General features: G+C 45.6%; 1 long non-coding RNA gene across 1 annotated transcript in view; it reads left to right on the top strand.

Annotated features, from left to right (window-relative positions):
• The window catches only part of LOC126082829 (uncharacterized), a 41715-nt gene that overhangs the window by 15453 nt on the left and 11752 nt on the right, over nt 1-14510 (top strand). The window lies entirely within an intron of this gene.

The following is a 14510-nucleotide window of genomic DNA, read 5'->3' as shown; positions in this document are numbered from 1 at the left end:
TTCTCTTGGCTGCATTGTGCAGGCTTCCGAAATGGCTCATCTGGCCTGGGCCCTCGGCCTCGCCCCCTTAGGACCTCAGCCCTTACCAGACAGTATGTATCTCCTGCCAGGTGTCAAATGGTGCCAGCCTGGAAGCTTTTTCAATTCTAGTACCTCTGACTAGGAAATTTGAATGTGAGCCCCTTGGAGAGCAGCTCAGACGCATAGTCTGAGGTTTTGCCTGTAATTCGAAGCTTACAGAAAATAGTAATAATAATGATTCCCACTGTGTTGCAAAGACTGAAATAAGAAAAGAGCTGTTGATTCTAATTCCTCAATCCCAGAGCTCCAATGCCAATAATGGTTGCCAGGAATCAACCCCCACTAACCACATCCCAGAAACAGCATTGTTTCTTATTATTTCCTATTTACAGTCCTTGGAGTCGGCTAGCTCTGCTGAGTTATTTAAAGAGCCAGGCCTGGGGTCCTCAGCGCTCCTGAATTGATGGCAGCAGGCAGAAAAGGCTAGGAAATCCAGGAAGCGTGAATATGGACGGTAGTTTTTTTGCTTTTCTTTTCCTTGTTACCCTAAAGCTTCCAGAGGGAGTCCCTGGGTCAAGCACAGTTCTACTCTGGTTGTCATGGATTGAATTGTGTCCCCCCAAAATATCTGCCAACTCGGCTAAGTCATGATTCCCAGTATTATATGATCGTCTACCATTTTGTCATCTGATGTGATTTCCCTATGTGTTATGAATCCTGGCACTACGATGTATGAGATGGATTAGTGGCAGTTATATTGATGAAATCTGTAAGATTAGATAGTGTCTTAAGCCAAACTCTTTTGAAATATAAAGAGAGAAGCAAGCAGAGAGACAGGGAGACCTCACACCACCAAGAAAGCAGCGCCAGGAGCAGAGTGCGTCTTTTGGACTGGTTCCTGCACTAAGACGCTCCCAGACCAAGGGAATATTGATGACAGGGACCTTTCTCTAGAGCCAACAGAGCGAGAAAGCCTTCCCTGGACCTGGTGCCCTGAATTTGGGCTTCTAGCCTACGGGACTATGAGAGAATAAACTTCTCTTTGTTAAAGCCACCCACTTGCGGTATTTCTGTTATAGCAGCACTAGATGACTAAGACACTAGTGCACATGGGGTCGACATGAGTTGGAATCAACTCAACGGCAATTGGTTTCTTCCTTGACTTCAAAGAAAGGGCACCAGTTCCCTTTGTTTTGGGTTCTGTGTCTATTGGGCTATCAGCCTCTACTATGAAAATAGAAGGTAGAGGGAAACAGAGAATTCAAAGGAGGAAATGCTTCAGGGGAACTAGGGGTTTCCCTAAGAGCAAAAAGGTGGTTAGAGGAGAGGTAGGACAGATAGTAAAAGCCGGGTAAACCAGTTGCCTTCCAGCCATTGAGGGGATGGACTCCATGTGTGTCAGTGTAGGACTGTGTTCCATAGGGTTTTCAATGGCTGATTTTTCACAGATTGCCAGGCTTTTCTTGAGGCACATCTGGGTAGTCTCAAACCTCCAACCTTTGGATTAGCAGGCAAGCGCGTTAACCATTTACACCACCCAGGGACTAACTGATGGAAACCCCAGAACTTGGAAATGATTCTGGGAAGGTCACTCAGAAAGGGAGGGAATCCCCATATTAAAAATGTGGGTAGATGTGTGTCTTAGTTATCTACTGCTCCTGTAACAGAAATACCACAGATGGATGGCTTTAACAAAGAGAAATTTATTCTCTCACAGTTTAGGAGGCTAGAAGTCCAAGTTCAGGTGCCAGCTCTAGGGGAAGGCTTTCTGTCTCGGTTGGCTCTGGGGAAAGTCCTTGTCATCAATCTTCCCCTGGTCTAGGAGCTTCTCAGTGCAGAGACCCTGGGTCCAAAGAATGTGCTCCGATCTTGGCTCTACCTTCTTGGTGGCATGAGGTCCCTCTCCTCTCTGCTCTATTGTCTCTTTTACATCTCAAAAGAGATTGACTCAAGATACAACTTAATTCTATATACTGAGTCCTGCCTCATTAGTATAACTGCCTCTAATCCTGCCTCATTAACATCACAGAGGTTAGGATTTATAACACAGAGGATAATCACATCAGATCACAAGGTGGTGGACAACCACACAAGACTGGGATTCATGGCCTAGCCAAGTTGACACACATTTTGGGGGGACACAATTCAATCCATAACAGTGGATGCACCTTCAAAGGACCCTTAGAGAGGAATTGTTGGATCCTTCAGAAACAACCTGGGTGCTGAGTCATTGCTCTCAGTCATTTCATTTTTGCAAGAGTGAATAATTACACACCCGCCGTCCACCCAAAATATGTGTCAACTTGGTTAGGCCATGATTCCCAGTAATGTGTGTCTTCCAATTCGTGACTGTAATTTTATGTTAAAGAGGATTAGGGTGGGATTGTAACGCTTTTGCTCAGGTCACATCCTTGATCCAATGTAAAGGGAGTTTCCCTGGGGTGTGGCCTGCACCACATTTTATCTTACAAGAGATAAAAGGAAAGGGAAGCGAGCAGAGAGTGGAGACTTCATACCACCAAGAAAGAAGCACCAAGAGTACAGCATGTCCTTTGTACCTGGGGTTCCCATGCAGAGAAGCTCCTAGTCCAAGGAAAGATTGACGAGAAGGACCTTCCTCCAGAGCTGACAGAAAGAGAAAGCTGACGCCCTGAATTTGGACTTCTAGCCTACTAGAAAGTGAGAAGATTAATTTCTCTTTGTTAAAGCCATCCACTTGTGGTATTTCTGTTATAGCAACACTAGATGACTAAGACACCCACCCCATTGCCAGCACCTGGGATTATGCAATTAAGGACTTTAATTCACAAATAAAGTCCCACACCTGAGACGACATATCAGGCCTGACTCTGCCCATGCCCTGGGGCTTCTCCAGCCCCCTTCTAGTTTATTCCCTGTGGATATTCTCCACTCCTCCCACCCCCAACTTTGTACGACACATCTAAGGCCACGGAAAGGAGAGGGGTCCTAAGTAGTTCATAGAGCAGAGGCCTGTGTCCATGGGGCGAGCTGGTGGTGGAGGAAACTCTCTCATCTCTACTTGGGGGCTGATGAAGGCTCCACATACCCACACAGAAGGGTCAGCAGTTAATGGCCCTGTCTTGGGCTGGGGTCTCTAGCAAAGAAAAACCAGTAAATCATATAGATATATATAGAGAGAGATTTATATCAAGGAAATGACTCATGCGGTTGTAGAAGCTGAAACGCCCCAAGTTCGTGGGCCAGGCTGGAGGCTTCTCATCACTCATGTAGCTGCAGGTCAGAGAGCAGGGCTCTGGCTCACAAGCTTTGAAGACTGATGAATCCCAGGATCAGCAGGTATGATGGCAGATAAGCTGCCAGCTCAAGTCCCGAGAACTGAAGGCCAGACGAACAGGAGCCAGCTGCATGATCCAGAATGATCAAAAGCCCACCAGCCTTGCTAGAAAGTCCACCTGCATTGGATACAGGCCACACCCCCAAGGAAACTCCCTTTCAACTGATTGGCTACTCATGGCAGATCCCATCATGGAGGTGATCACGTTATAGCTGATCTCATCGTGGAAGTGATCAGACATCATACAACTGCCAAACTACGTCATAAATGCCAAACCACTGAGAATCATGGCGCAGCCAAGCTGACACACAACCTTAATGATCACAGACACCTTGTTAAAAAAAATAACAGTGTTTCTACGTTGTCGGCCTGTGCCTTACTCTGTTGTTGTTAGCTGCTGTTGTCTGCCCTGACTGATGGCAACACGATGCACAACTGAATGAATGCTGCCCATCCTGTGTCATCCCCCTGATCGGCTTTGGATCAAACCCTTGTCATCTGTAGGGTTTTCATTAGCTGATACTAGGAGATAGATGGTATGCAAGACACCACCGAAAGACCAACGCGTGAGCTGCATTGGCCAGGAATTGAACCAGGGACTCCTGCATGGAAGGTGAGAATTCTACCACTGAACCACCACTGACCACCTGCCCCTTTTGTTCAGGAGGAATTTCTGCTTGAATTAAAGCAAATGGTAACCACACAACTCCCCGTGTTCCTGGACCTTTTGTGCGATCACCATCTTATATTCACACCCCACTTCACTTCCCCCTTTGACTTCATCCTGTGAATGGAGGAAGGCAGGGCTCCTGGGAGAATACAGACACCCCAGAGTGAAATTTGTGCTTTTGAGGACACTGAGTTGGGAACAGAGCAGGCTTATAACATCTTAGAAAGTTATAGGACTGATGATTTATTTTCTGCAGTTTAGTTTGAAAATGGAGAAAGAGGCTGTAAACCAGGAAATCAGCAAAGTGCTTTTTTATAGTGTTATTTGCTGATCATTTTTAGGTTTAGGTTTTTAAGACTAGGGTTCATGAGGATTTTTTATTTCCTCCCAGATATTCAGCCTTTAAATGGTGCCTGGGGTCCAGCCTAGTCTGTGGACCCAGCCTTCTCCCATATAGAGTTGGAGACAAAGATTAATTTTCAACGCCTCATGTGGTAGTCTGCTTCCATAAAGATTTACAGCCTTGGAAACCCTATGAGGCAGTTTTACTCTGTCCTATAGGGTTGCTATGAGTCTGAATAAACTTGGCAACGGGTTTTTTGGTTTCTATATTCCCAGAGGACTTAATTGTGCTCATGAGGAACCTGTACATAGACCAAGAGGCAGTCTTTTGAACAGAACAAGGGAATACTGTGTGGTTTAAAGTCAGGAAAGGTGTGCGTCAAGGTTGTATCCGTTCACCAAACTTATGCAATCAGTATGCTGAGCAAATAATCCAAGAAGTTGGACTGTGTGGAGAAGAACGGGGGCATCAGGATTGGAGGAAGACTCATTAACAACCTGCATGTTGCAGATGACACAGCCTTGCTTGCTGAAAGTGAAAAGGACTTGAAGTATTTACTAATGAAGATCAAAGATAACAGCCTTCAGTATGCATTACTCCTCAACATAAGGAAAACAGAAATCCTCACAACTGGACCAATAAGCCAAATCATGATACACGAGAAAAGACTGAAGTTGTCAAAGACTTCATTTCACTTGGATCCATAATCAACACCCATGGAAGCAACAGTCAAGGAGTCAAAAGATGCATTGCATTGGGCAAATCTGTTGCAAAAGACCTCTTTAAAGTGTTGAAAACCAAAGATGCCACTTTGAGGACTAAGGTGTGCCTGACCCAAGCCATGGTATTTTCAATCGCCTCATATGCATGCAAAAGCTAGACAATGATTAAGGAATACCTAAGAATTGATGCCTTTGAATTACGGTATTGGTAAGAATATTGAATACCCCATGGACTTCCAGAAGAAATCTGTCTCGGAAGAAGTACAGCCAGAATCCTCATTAGAAGCAAGGATGGCAAGACTTTGGGTTACGTATTTTGGATATATTATCAGGAGGGATCAGCCCCTGGAGAAGGACATCATGCTTGGTAAAGTAGAGGGTCAGTGAAAAAGAGGAAGACCCTCAATGAGATGAACTGACACAGTGGCTCCATCAATCAGCCCAAGAATAACAATTGTGAGGATCGCCCAGGACTGAACAGTGTTTTGTTCTGTTGTAGGTAGAGTCACTATGATTCGGAACCGACCCGACAGCACCTAACAACAGCAATCCTTTCAGCTGTCTGCCTACAGGTGGAAATTGTCAACTGTCCCAGTAGTCCCTGGCCCTGGAGCCAGCGTTCCTTACTTGCTGAGGGACGTAGGCACGGCAGGGTTTGCCCTCTTTCTCCTTCAGATGAACCTCTGCAAACTTCACCAGGCAACCGTTCTGAGAATGTGTGGGTGAGTGAGAAATATTTTGACCCCTTTAATTATTTCAACCAGAGCAGAAATTAAGGCCATAGCAACAACCAATCACAAGCACCTGCTCTTATTTGGGACTGATGGTCATGTTTTTCTTCGTATTGGATAGAAACATGTTTCAAAGAGCAAACCTGCATAGTTATCAAAGAAGGAATTTTAACAGAGAATCTTTCAGAAATTGTGTAATTATCCCAAGGACACTTCCATCAGAGGAACTGAAGTCTCTCCCTAGTTTTTCTTTCATCATCAGGTAAAACAAAACAAAAAACCCAAACTCGTTGCTGTTCAGTCAATTCCGACTCCTAGCGACCCTACGGGACAGAGTAGAACTACCAAGGAGCGACTGGTTGATTCAAACTGCCAACCTTTATTGGTTAGTAGCTGAGCTCTTAATGGCTGCGCCACCAGGGCTCCTGTCATCAGATAGGCAGAGTGAAACTGGAAAAAACCCATCACTGTGACGCTGAACTGGTTTCAGCAAAGCTTGCTTATGAGTAAGAGACAAAATTACTCTTGGTTGATCCCAACTGCTCCCATTGGGAGAGGAAAATCCTTACATGGGATGTCAGGGGCTCAGGCCTTGATGTTAGCCACCATCAAGTCAACCCCCAACTCATGGTGAACCCACACACAGCAGGATTAGACCTTTGTGGTCCATGGGGTTTTCATTCGCTGATTTTCAGAAGTAGATCACCAGGCCTTTCTTCCTGGTCTTAGTCTGGAAGCTCTGCTGAGACCTGTTTAGTGTCATGGCGACACAACAAGCCTCCACTGACAGATGGCTGGTAACTGTGGTTGAGGTGCGCTGGCCGGAAATCATCACGGGCTCAGGCTTTCGGCCCCCTATGACTTCCACCCTGGGCACAGTCAGGGGGGATTACCCAATAAGCAAGGTAAACACATGCTTACTTACTGATCTGTAGTGAACAATTTCACATGGGTTACCTTGCTTACTGAGGTGACGCCCATGTGAAATTGTTCACTACAGATTAGTAAGTAAGCACAAATAAGGCTGTGTTTACCTTGCTGACTGGGTGATCTGCCTCTGTCAAGAGGCTTTAATTCTGTAGGAAGGTGCTGTGGGGTTGGAAGAGAGATAGATGCCAGCCACACCTGGAAGCAGAATCTTTGATATGGTGAAAAAAAAAAAATGTGAAATTGTTCACTACAGATGATCTGGTAAGCAAGGTAAGCACCATGCTTACTGTGCTTACCTTGCCCATTGGATAATCTGCCCTGGGCACAGTTCATCATCTAGTGCTCAAGCAGCCACTTGCACTGCCAGCTCTGGGCCCAGGGCTCCGGGGGCACGATCTCTCATAAAATAATCAGGATAAGTCGTGATTCACTGGTCATCTGAAGGCACACAGCCAAATGTAACGGAAGAGCCCAAGGCTTTCCTTGCTAACATTCAAATGCTAAAGCCACATTTCAGTTTTCCATTCAGTTGTAGAAAAAAGTTGGAGGAAGGAAACATAGACATGGCTTAATGCCTTTTCAGGGGCAGTGGTGGTTCCGTGGTAGAATTCTCGCCTTCCATGTGGGAGACCTGGGTTTGATTCCCGGCCAATGACCTTCACGTGCAGCCACCACCTGTCTGCCCTCGGAGGCTTGCGTGGTGCTATGATGCTGAGCTTGCAGACTAAGGCGGACCCGATAGATCGCAAGGGTAGGGTCACAAATGTTGCATGTGCCGCCGATCAGGGACCAAGCAGTGTTCCGTTTCACTGGGCGTGGTGTCCCTGTGAGTAGGGGGCCAGCTTCGTGGCAGCTAACTAATAACATTTTTATCAAAGATGTTCAGCTGCAAACAGTAGAAAAAACAAACAATCATGATTTAACAAGATAAGGTTTTATTTTTCTCTCAGGAAAAGGGAATCTGGGCAGGTTTGATGACTCTTGCTAACGTCAGAAACCCAGAGTCCTTCTGTCTTTGTGTTTATGCTCCTTAGTGCTAGGCTGCTATCCTCAAGGTCGTCTTTTGTCCACAAAATGGTCCCTGTAGCTCCAGCTACAGAGCAATGGTTCACAAAAGTGTTGTTTCTGGACCAGCAGCACTCACAGCACCGGGGAACTTGTCAGAAATGCAGATCACCGGGCCTCCGGGGCTCCGACCCAGGTGGACTGAATCAGAATCTCTTGGGGTGGGGCCCAGTGAACCAGTTCAACAAACTGTCCAGGTGATTCTCTTATACAGTTGAGTTTAAGGAAGCAGGAGTCCCTGAATTGTGCAAACTGTTAACACCCTTGGTTGCTACCTGAAAGGTTGGAGGTTTTAGTCCAACCAGAGGTAGATTGCAAGAAAGGCCTGGCAATCCATTTCTGAAAAATCAACCACTGAAAACCCTGTGGAGCACAGTTCTATTCCAACCCACGAGTTAGAGTCAGCTTGACAGCAACTGGGTACTGGTTCCAGGAAGTGCAAGTAGGAAGACAAAGAGGTTAGGCAGATGGCACCTACCAGCAGAGTCAGTTCCTGGTAAAGAGGTTTCCCTGAATCCCCCCAGATGTCTTTTGGCTGCTTCTTCCTCCCTTGTCTCCTTGCCCCAGACAGGAAGGGCACTTGAGAAAGGAAAGTTTTAGCTGGGCCGGTGCCACCGCCAGCAATAGGGAGATTCTGTTAGTACGGAGAAAGGGCAGTAGCTACTGCCGTGGCAAAGAGGAGGAGAATAGTGTCAATAAAGGCACACTTGTGATTATTTCTGGAGCCAGTCATGTTGGTAGACAAATGAATTGTTTCAGGGGGCTAATGATTGTATGCTTTCAGTTGGCAACTCTGCACCACAGTAATAAACATATCAACTACCTGAACGGATTATATGCGACAAAATTTAGTCTAGCCTAGTACACCTACTCGGGGGACTTTTTATCAGCAACAGGAAAAAAGAATTAGCAGCGTTTTCTCTATTTTGAGCATGTTAGATGTTTCTGAGAGTAGAAAAAAGTGAGTAGCCAAACTGAGAGAAACTTCTAAGAGCTATTTTTGGATGCCTGTGTGTGGGTGGTGCAAACGGTTAACATGCTCAGCTGCTAACTGAAATGCACCTCGAAAGAAAGGCCTGGTGACCTGCTTCTGGAAAATCAGCCACTGGAAACCCTCTGGAGCACAGTTCTACTCTGACACGTGAGTTGGAAAGACTGTACGGCAACTGTTTCTTGGTTTTGTGTTTTTTTGTTTTTTCCGCACATAATCAAACGTAATCGAGATGCTTTCCATATCCTTCAAGAGCTCATTTATTGGCTCACGAGGACTAAAGATAACCAAAACAGAGTACAGCCCTTATCTAAATCATCCCCTATCACCGTATTGTCCTTTACTTTGCTTTATAACACGTATCCCACCACCTGTCTGTCAGTTTGTCTTGCTGTGGTGGCTTGCACATTGTTATGATCCTTGACACTAGACCACCAGTACCTCAAACACCAGCAGGTCACCCATGGTGGACAGGTTTCAGCAGAACTTCCAGACTAACACAGACTAGGAAGAAAGGCCTGGCAATCTACCTCCAAAAGTCAGCCAATGAAAACCCTATGGATTACAATAGAACATCGTCCAATACAGTGCTGAAAGATGAGCCCCCTGGGTTGGAAGGCACTTGAAATACACAGTGACCACAACAACAGACTCAAGTGTACCAATGATCATGAAGTCTGGGCAACATTTTGTTCTGTTGTACGTGGGGTCGTCATGAATCAGAGCTGACTCAAGGCAACAAACAGCAACAACAACACTTATTACTACCTGATATTTTATTTTATATATATATATATATAGGGCCCTGGCGGCATAGCGGTTAAAGAGCTCGGCTGCTAAACAAAAGGTCAGCAGTTTGAATCTACTAGCCACTTCTTGGAAACCTATGGGGCAGTTCTACTCTGTTCTATAGGGTCTCTATGAGTCGGAATCAAGCAGATGGCAATGAGTTTTAGATAGATAGATAGACAGACAGATATTCTTTTTCTTTTTTTGTCTATTTTCCAACTATAAGAGGAAAATCTATGAAGTCGGGCCTGGTCTGTTCTATCAATGCTGTATCTCCCTAAAACAGCAGTCTACACACGGTAGAAATTCAGTAATATTTGGTGAATGAGTCAATGAATTCGTGCAGATAAGGCCTTTCTGATGAATTCGCTGAAGTAGAAGAGGTTAATTTTAGGCAGAAATGAAAAAGGTTAACAATGATCAACAGATAGAAAAATTTACCCCGTGCGGCTCAAGCCTCGTCAACCGGTCATTGGCAGGTATGTTACTATGGCAACTTGCTCTCTGGCATTGGTGTTTGATGAATATTTACAATGTTAATTTACCTGTCCCAAGCCATCTTCTGGATTTCCCATTTGATACAGTTCTGTCTTTCCTCCTTTTTTATGCCTCAGTCACCTTAACCAGGTCCTGTTGTTGTCATCGTTGTTAGTTGCTGTCAAGTCAATTCCGACTCACGGCGACCCCAAACGTGCAGCATAGAACTGCTCCATAAGGTCTGCAAGGCTGTGACCTTTTGGAAGCGGATTGTCAGCTCTTACTTCCAAGGCACCTCTGGGTGAGTTTGAACTGCCTTTGGGTGAGTAATCTAGCACCTGACCTTCTACTGTACCAAGCGTGATGTCCTTCTCCAGGGACTGGTCCCTCCTGGCTACATGCCCAAAGTATGTGAGACATAATCTTGCCGTCCTTGCTTCTAAGGAGCATTCTGGCTGTATTTCTTCTGACACAGATTTGCTTGTTCCATGGTGTATTCAGGTCCCATAGGGAGAAACAATGAGGGCGAGTCTGCGGGTGTTGGATAGGTGTAGATCACAGCTAACGTAGCTCCCCTGGCCCCACCCTAGTTCAAACTTACAACAAAGTGTTATGGATTGAATGGTGTCCTTCCAGAATATGGGTTGGAATCCTTACCTCTATATCATGGCTTCGAGCTGGTTCGAACTGGTTTAGTCATGGCTAATGAAGCCAAACTAGAACAGGCATGAATTTTTACAACTTGGATGATCCAGGACAATAACCAGAATGGGAAAATTATGGGTCAAAGCCCTGGAATGGGAGACCCAGAAGAGGCGTAGTGAGCCCTTTCAGGAGCTTCGTATGTGAGATTGGATATTGCCAAGACTGTGGAGAGTGCACACACGGTCAAGGCCACATGGCTAGCCGCCATCTTTAAGCAGGGCACCACCGTTTCCAACTCTGCTCAAAATCCCATGAGCAAGAGATTCAGTTCCTATGCTATACAAATGCTGCGCTTGTTTTCTAAGACGTGATTAGTTTTCTAGCAGGGCTTTGACCTATAATTTTTCTCATTCCAGTCATCATTCTGGTTCTCCCAAGTTTTAAACATTCAGGTATATTCCAATTTTGTCTTGGAAGAAGTGCAACCAGAATGCTCCTTAGAAGCAAGGATGGCGAGACTACGTCTCACAAACTTTGGACACGTTGTCAAGAGGGATCAGTCCCTGGAGAAGGACATCATGCTTGGCAAAGTACAAGGTCAGCAGAAAAGAGGAAGACTCTCAGTGAGATGGACTGATGCAGTGGCTACAACAATGAACTCAAGCATAACAACAATTTTAAGGATGGAACAGGACCGGGCAGTGTTTCCTTCTGTTGCGCATAGGGTCACTATGAGTCGGAACCAGCTCGATGGCACCTAACAACAACAACATTCCAATTTGGCTTCCTTGGCCTTGACTGAACTGGAAAGAAACAGTTCAAAGCCCTGCTCTATGCCTGTGGATGTAATCCTACTTGAAAATAGGGTTTTCTTTGTTCTGTTAATTAGATCATACCCCAGTAGGGTGGGTTCTAAATCTAATTGCTTCTGAGTAATTAACATAGCAGAGTGAGTACAGAGACACACGAACTGGGGAAGACAAGCCAAGGAACCCAGGAACACCTGGAGTTATTGACAAGGAAAGACTCCACACAACTGAGACCCTGCTGTGGACTTCCAGCCTCTAGAACTGTGAGAAAATGAAGTTCTATTCTTTCAAGCCACCCACTTGTGGTATTTCTGTTACAGTAGCGCTGGTAACAAAGACACAAAGCAAGGGTGCTATTTCAGCCTTTTTCTTACAGGGTAACAAAAACTGTATTTTCCTTTTAGAGACCACCAAGGCCAAGCAAATGACCTCAGCAACTCTGGTTGCAGTGTCATGGCCTTTTGTCTGATTGATGTTCCTTTTGGCTGATGTTCATTCCAGGGTGGCGAGACCCCTTCCCCTACCTTGCCTTCGTTTGCTGATGCCCTGAGGACTCTTTCCAGGCCCTGGGGAGGAGGAGGAGTATGGCAGGGTGGCTGAGGAGAGGGGAATGAGGGCCTTGGGGGGCATGGCCAGCTTCCATTTCCCACTAGGTCAGCAAAATGCCTCTGTGGTTTTGCTAACCAAGGCCAGGAGCTGAGATAACAGATTTCATGAAGGATTTTGAACAATGGTTAAAGCTCAGCTGCTAACCAAAAGGTCAGCAGTTCAAATCCACCAGCTGCTCCTTGGAAACCCTATGGGGCAGTTCTACTCTGTGCTACAGGGTTGCTATAACTTGCAATTGACTTGACAACAACAGGTTTGGTTTTTCGTTTGACCACATACAGAGTGGCTGCTGGGTCCTGATTATAAAGTGGCCCAATCAATGTGGCCACCTTGGCAGAGTATCCCATGACCTTGGCTCCCCAAGACCCAACACCCTTTGGGACCACAGGAGACAGTGCCCTTGGCACGGATGCTGTCACTCCCATGGTGGGCAGCAGTAGTACAAGAGCTGAATTTTCTTTAGGGGCAACTAACCTGGACAGGGATCCCCTGGATGGTGCAAACAGTTAACATGCTTGACTGCTAACCAAAAGATTTTGGGGTTTTGAGTCCACCCAGAGGTGTTACAGAAGAAAGGTGTGGCGATCTACTTCCAAAAAATCAGCCTATGGAGCTCAGTTCTACTCTGACACACGTGGAGTCACCATGAGTTGGGATAGACTTGGCAGCAACTGGTAGAGTAGGTGGACATGGCCAGGTGGGGTTGGGCGTGAGAGAACACGAGGAGGGACATATGGCCACCGCAGGTCCCATTCCCCATGGGCACACGGGAACACCCTCAGTTGTTTCCGGCAATAGCCAGGGAAGGAGCACTGACAATTAGCCTGAGCACTGATGGGATACAGAGGCACTGTGATTGTGGCATCTGTTTAGATGTGGCCCCGTTGTATCCACAGCCAGGTGACATGTGTGTGGGTTAAAGAGCCATTCACCTGGAGTCCCTGTGATGCAATTATCCTGGAAAAGCTACTCCTTCAAAGCCTTTTAAAAGGTGTAATTCATATCCCAGATAGAACGCATCAGTTTGTCATGTTATGTTTTTTTTTCCCCCTTTATTTCTGCAGAGTAATTTCCGGAACTTGAATGGCTGAAAGGTTCAAGTTCTAACCCTGTGGAATTGAGCCAGTATCGGATTAAAAGAACCCAATCCTTCATTTGTTTTTGAGGCATCCCCTCAAGCGGCCTGTGTCCTGGCCTTTGCACTGTCCTTGTTCTATAAATACCTAAAATAGGCTTTCTCTGCATCCCCATTCTCCCTTATGAGAGAGGGCTACAGTCTCAATGCTTATATTTCTCTCTTAATCCTTTCTCATTTAATCATAACGACCTATGATGGTGAAGGTTGTGTGTCAGCTTGGCTGGGCCATGATTCTCAGTGGTTTCGCAGTTACGTGATGATGCCATCACCTCCGTGATGAGATCTGATCTAACGTAATCACCTCCATGATGAGATCTGTTATAAGCAGCCAATCAACTGAAAGGGAGTTTACTTGGGGGCCTGGCCTACATCCAATATATATGGACTTCCTGAAAAAGCTTGCTAGCTTTTGCTCATCTGGTTCCTTGTCATGGATTGAATTGTATCCCCCAAAATATCTGTCAACTTGGCTAGGTCATGATTCCCAGTATTGTATGATTGTCTACCATTTTGTCGTCTGATGTGATTTCCCTACGTGTTGTAAATCTTATCACTATGATGTAATGGGATGGATTGTTATTGTTGTTGTTAGGTGCCGTCGAGTCGGTTCCGACTCATAGTGACCCTATGCACAACACAACGAAACACTGCCTGGTCCTGAGCCATCCTTACAATTGTTATGCTTGAGCTCATTATTGCAGCCACTGGGCCTTCCTCTTTTCCGCTGACCCTGTACTCTGCCAAGCATGATGTCCTTTTCCAGGGACTGATCCCTCCTGACAACATGTCCAAAGTATGTAAGATGCAGTCTCGCCATCCTTGCCTATAAGGAGCATTCTGGTTGTACTTCTTCTAAGACAGATTTGTTTGTTCTTTTGGCAGTCCATGGTATATGCAATATTCTTCACCAACACCACAATTCAAAAGTGGTCTTCCTTACTCATTGTCCAGCTTTCACATGCTTATGATGTGATTGAAAATACCATGGCTTTTTTTTGGGGGGGGGGGGTCAGGCGCACCTTAGTCTTCAAGGTGACATCTTTGCTCTTTAATACTCTAAAGAGGTCCTTTGCAGCAGATTTACCCAATGCAATGCATCTTTTGATTTCTTGACTGCTGCTTCCATGGCTGTTGATTGTGGATCCAAGTAAAATGAAATCCTTGACAACTTCAATCTTTTCTCCATTTATCATGATGTTGCTCATTGGTCCAGTTGTAAGGATTTTTGTTTTCTTTATGTTGAGGTGTAATCCA

This window comes from Elephas maximus, chromosome 9, assembly GCF_024166365.1.
Source record: "Elephas maximus indicus isolate mEleMax1 chromosome 9, mEleMax1 primary haplotype, whole genome shotgun sequence".
Lineage (NCBI taxonomy): Eukaryota > Metazoa > Chordata > Mammalia > Proboscidea > Elephantidae > Elephas > Elephas maximus.
The sequence above is the reverse complement of the archived record's forward strand: the minus strand, read 5'-3'. Positions and strand labels throughout refer to the sequence as shown.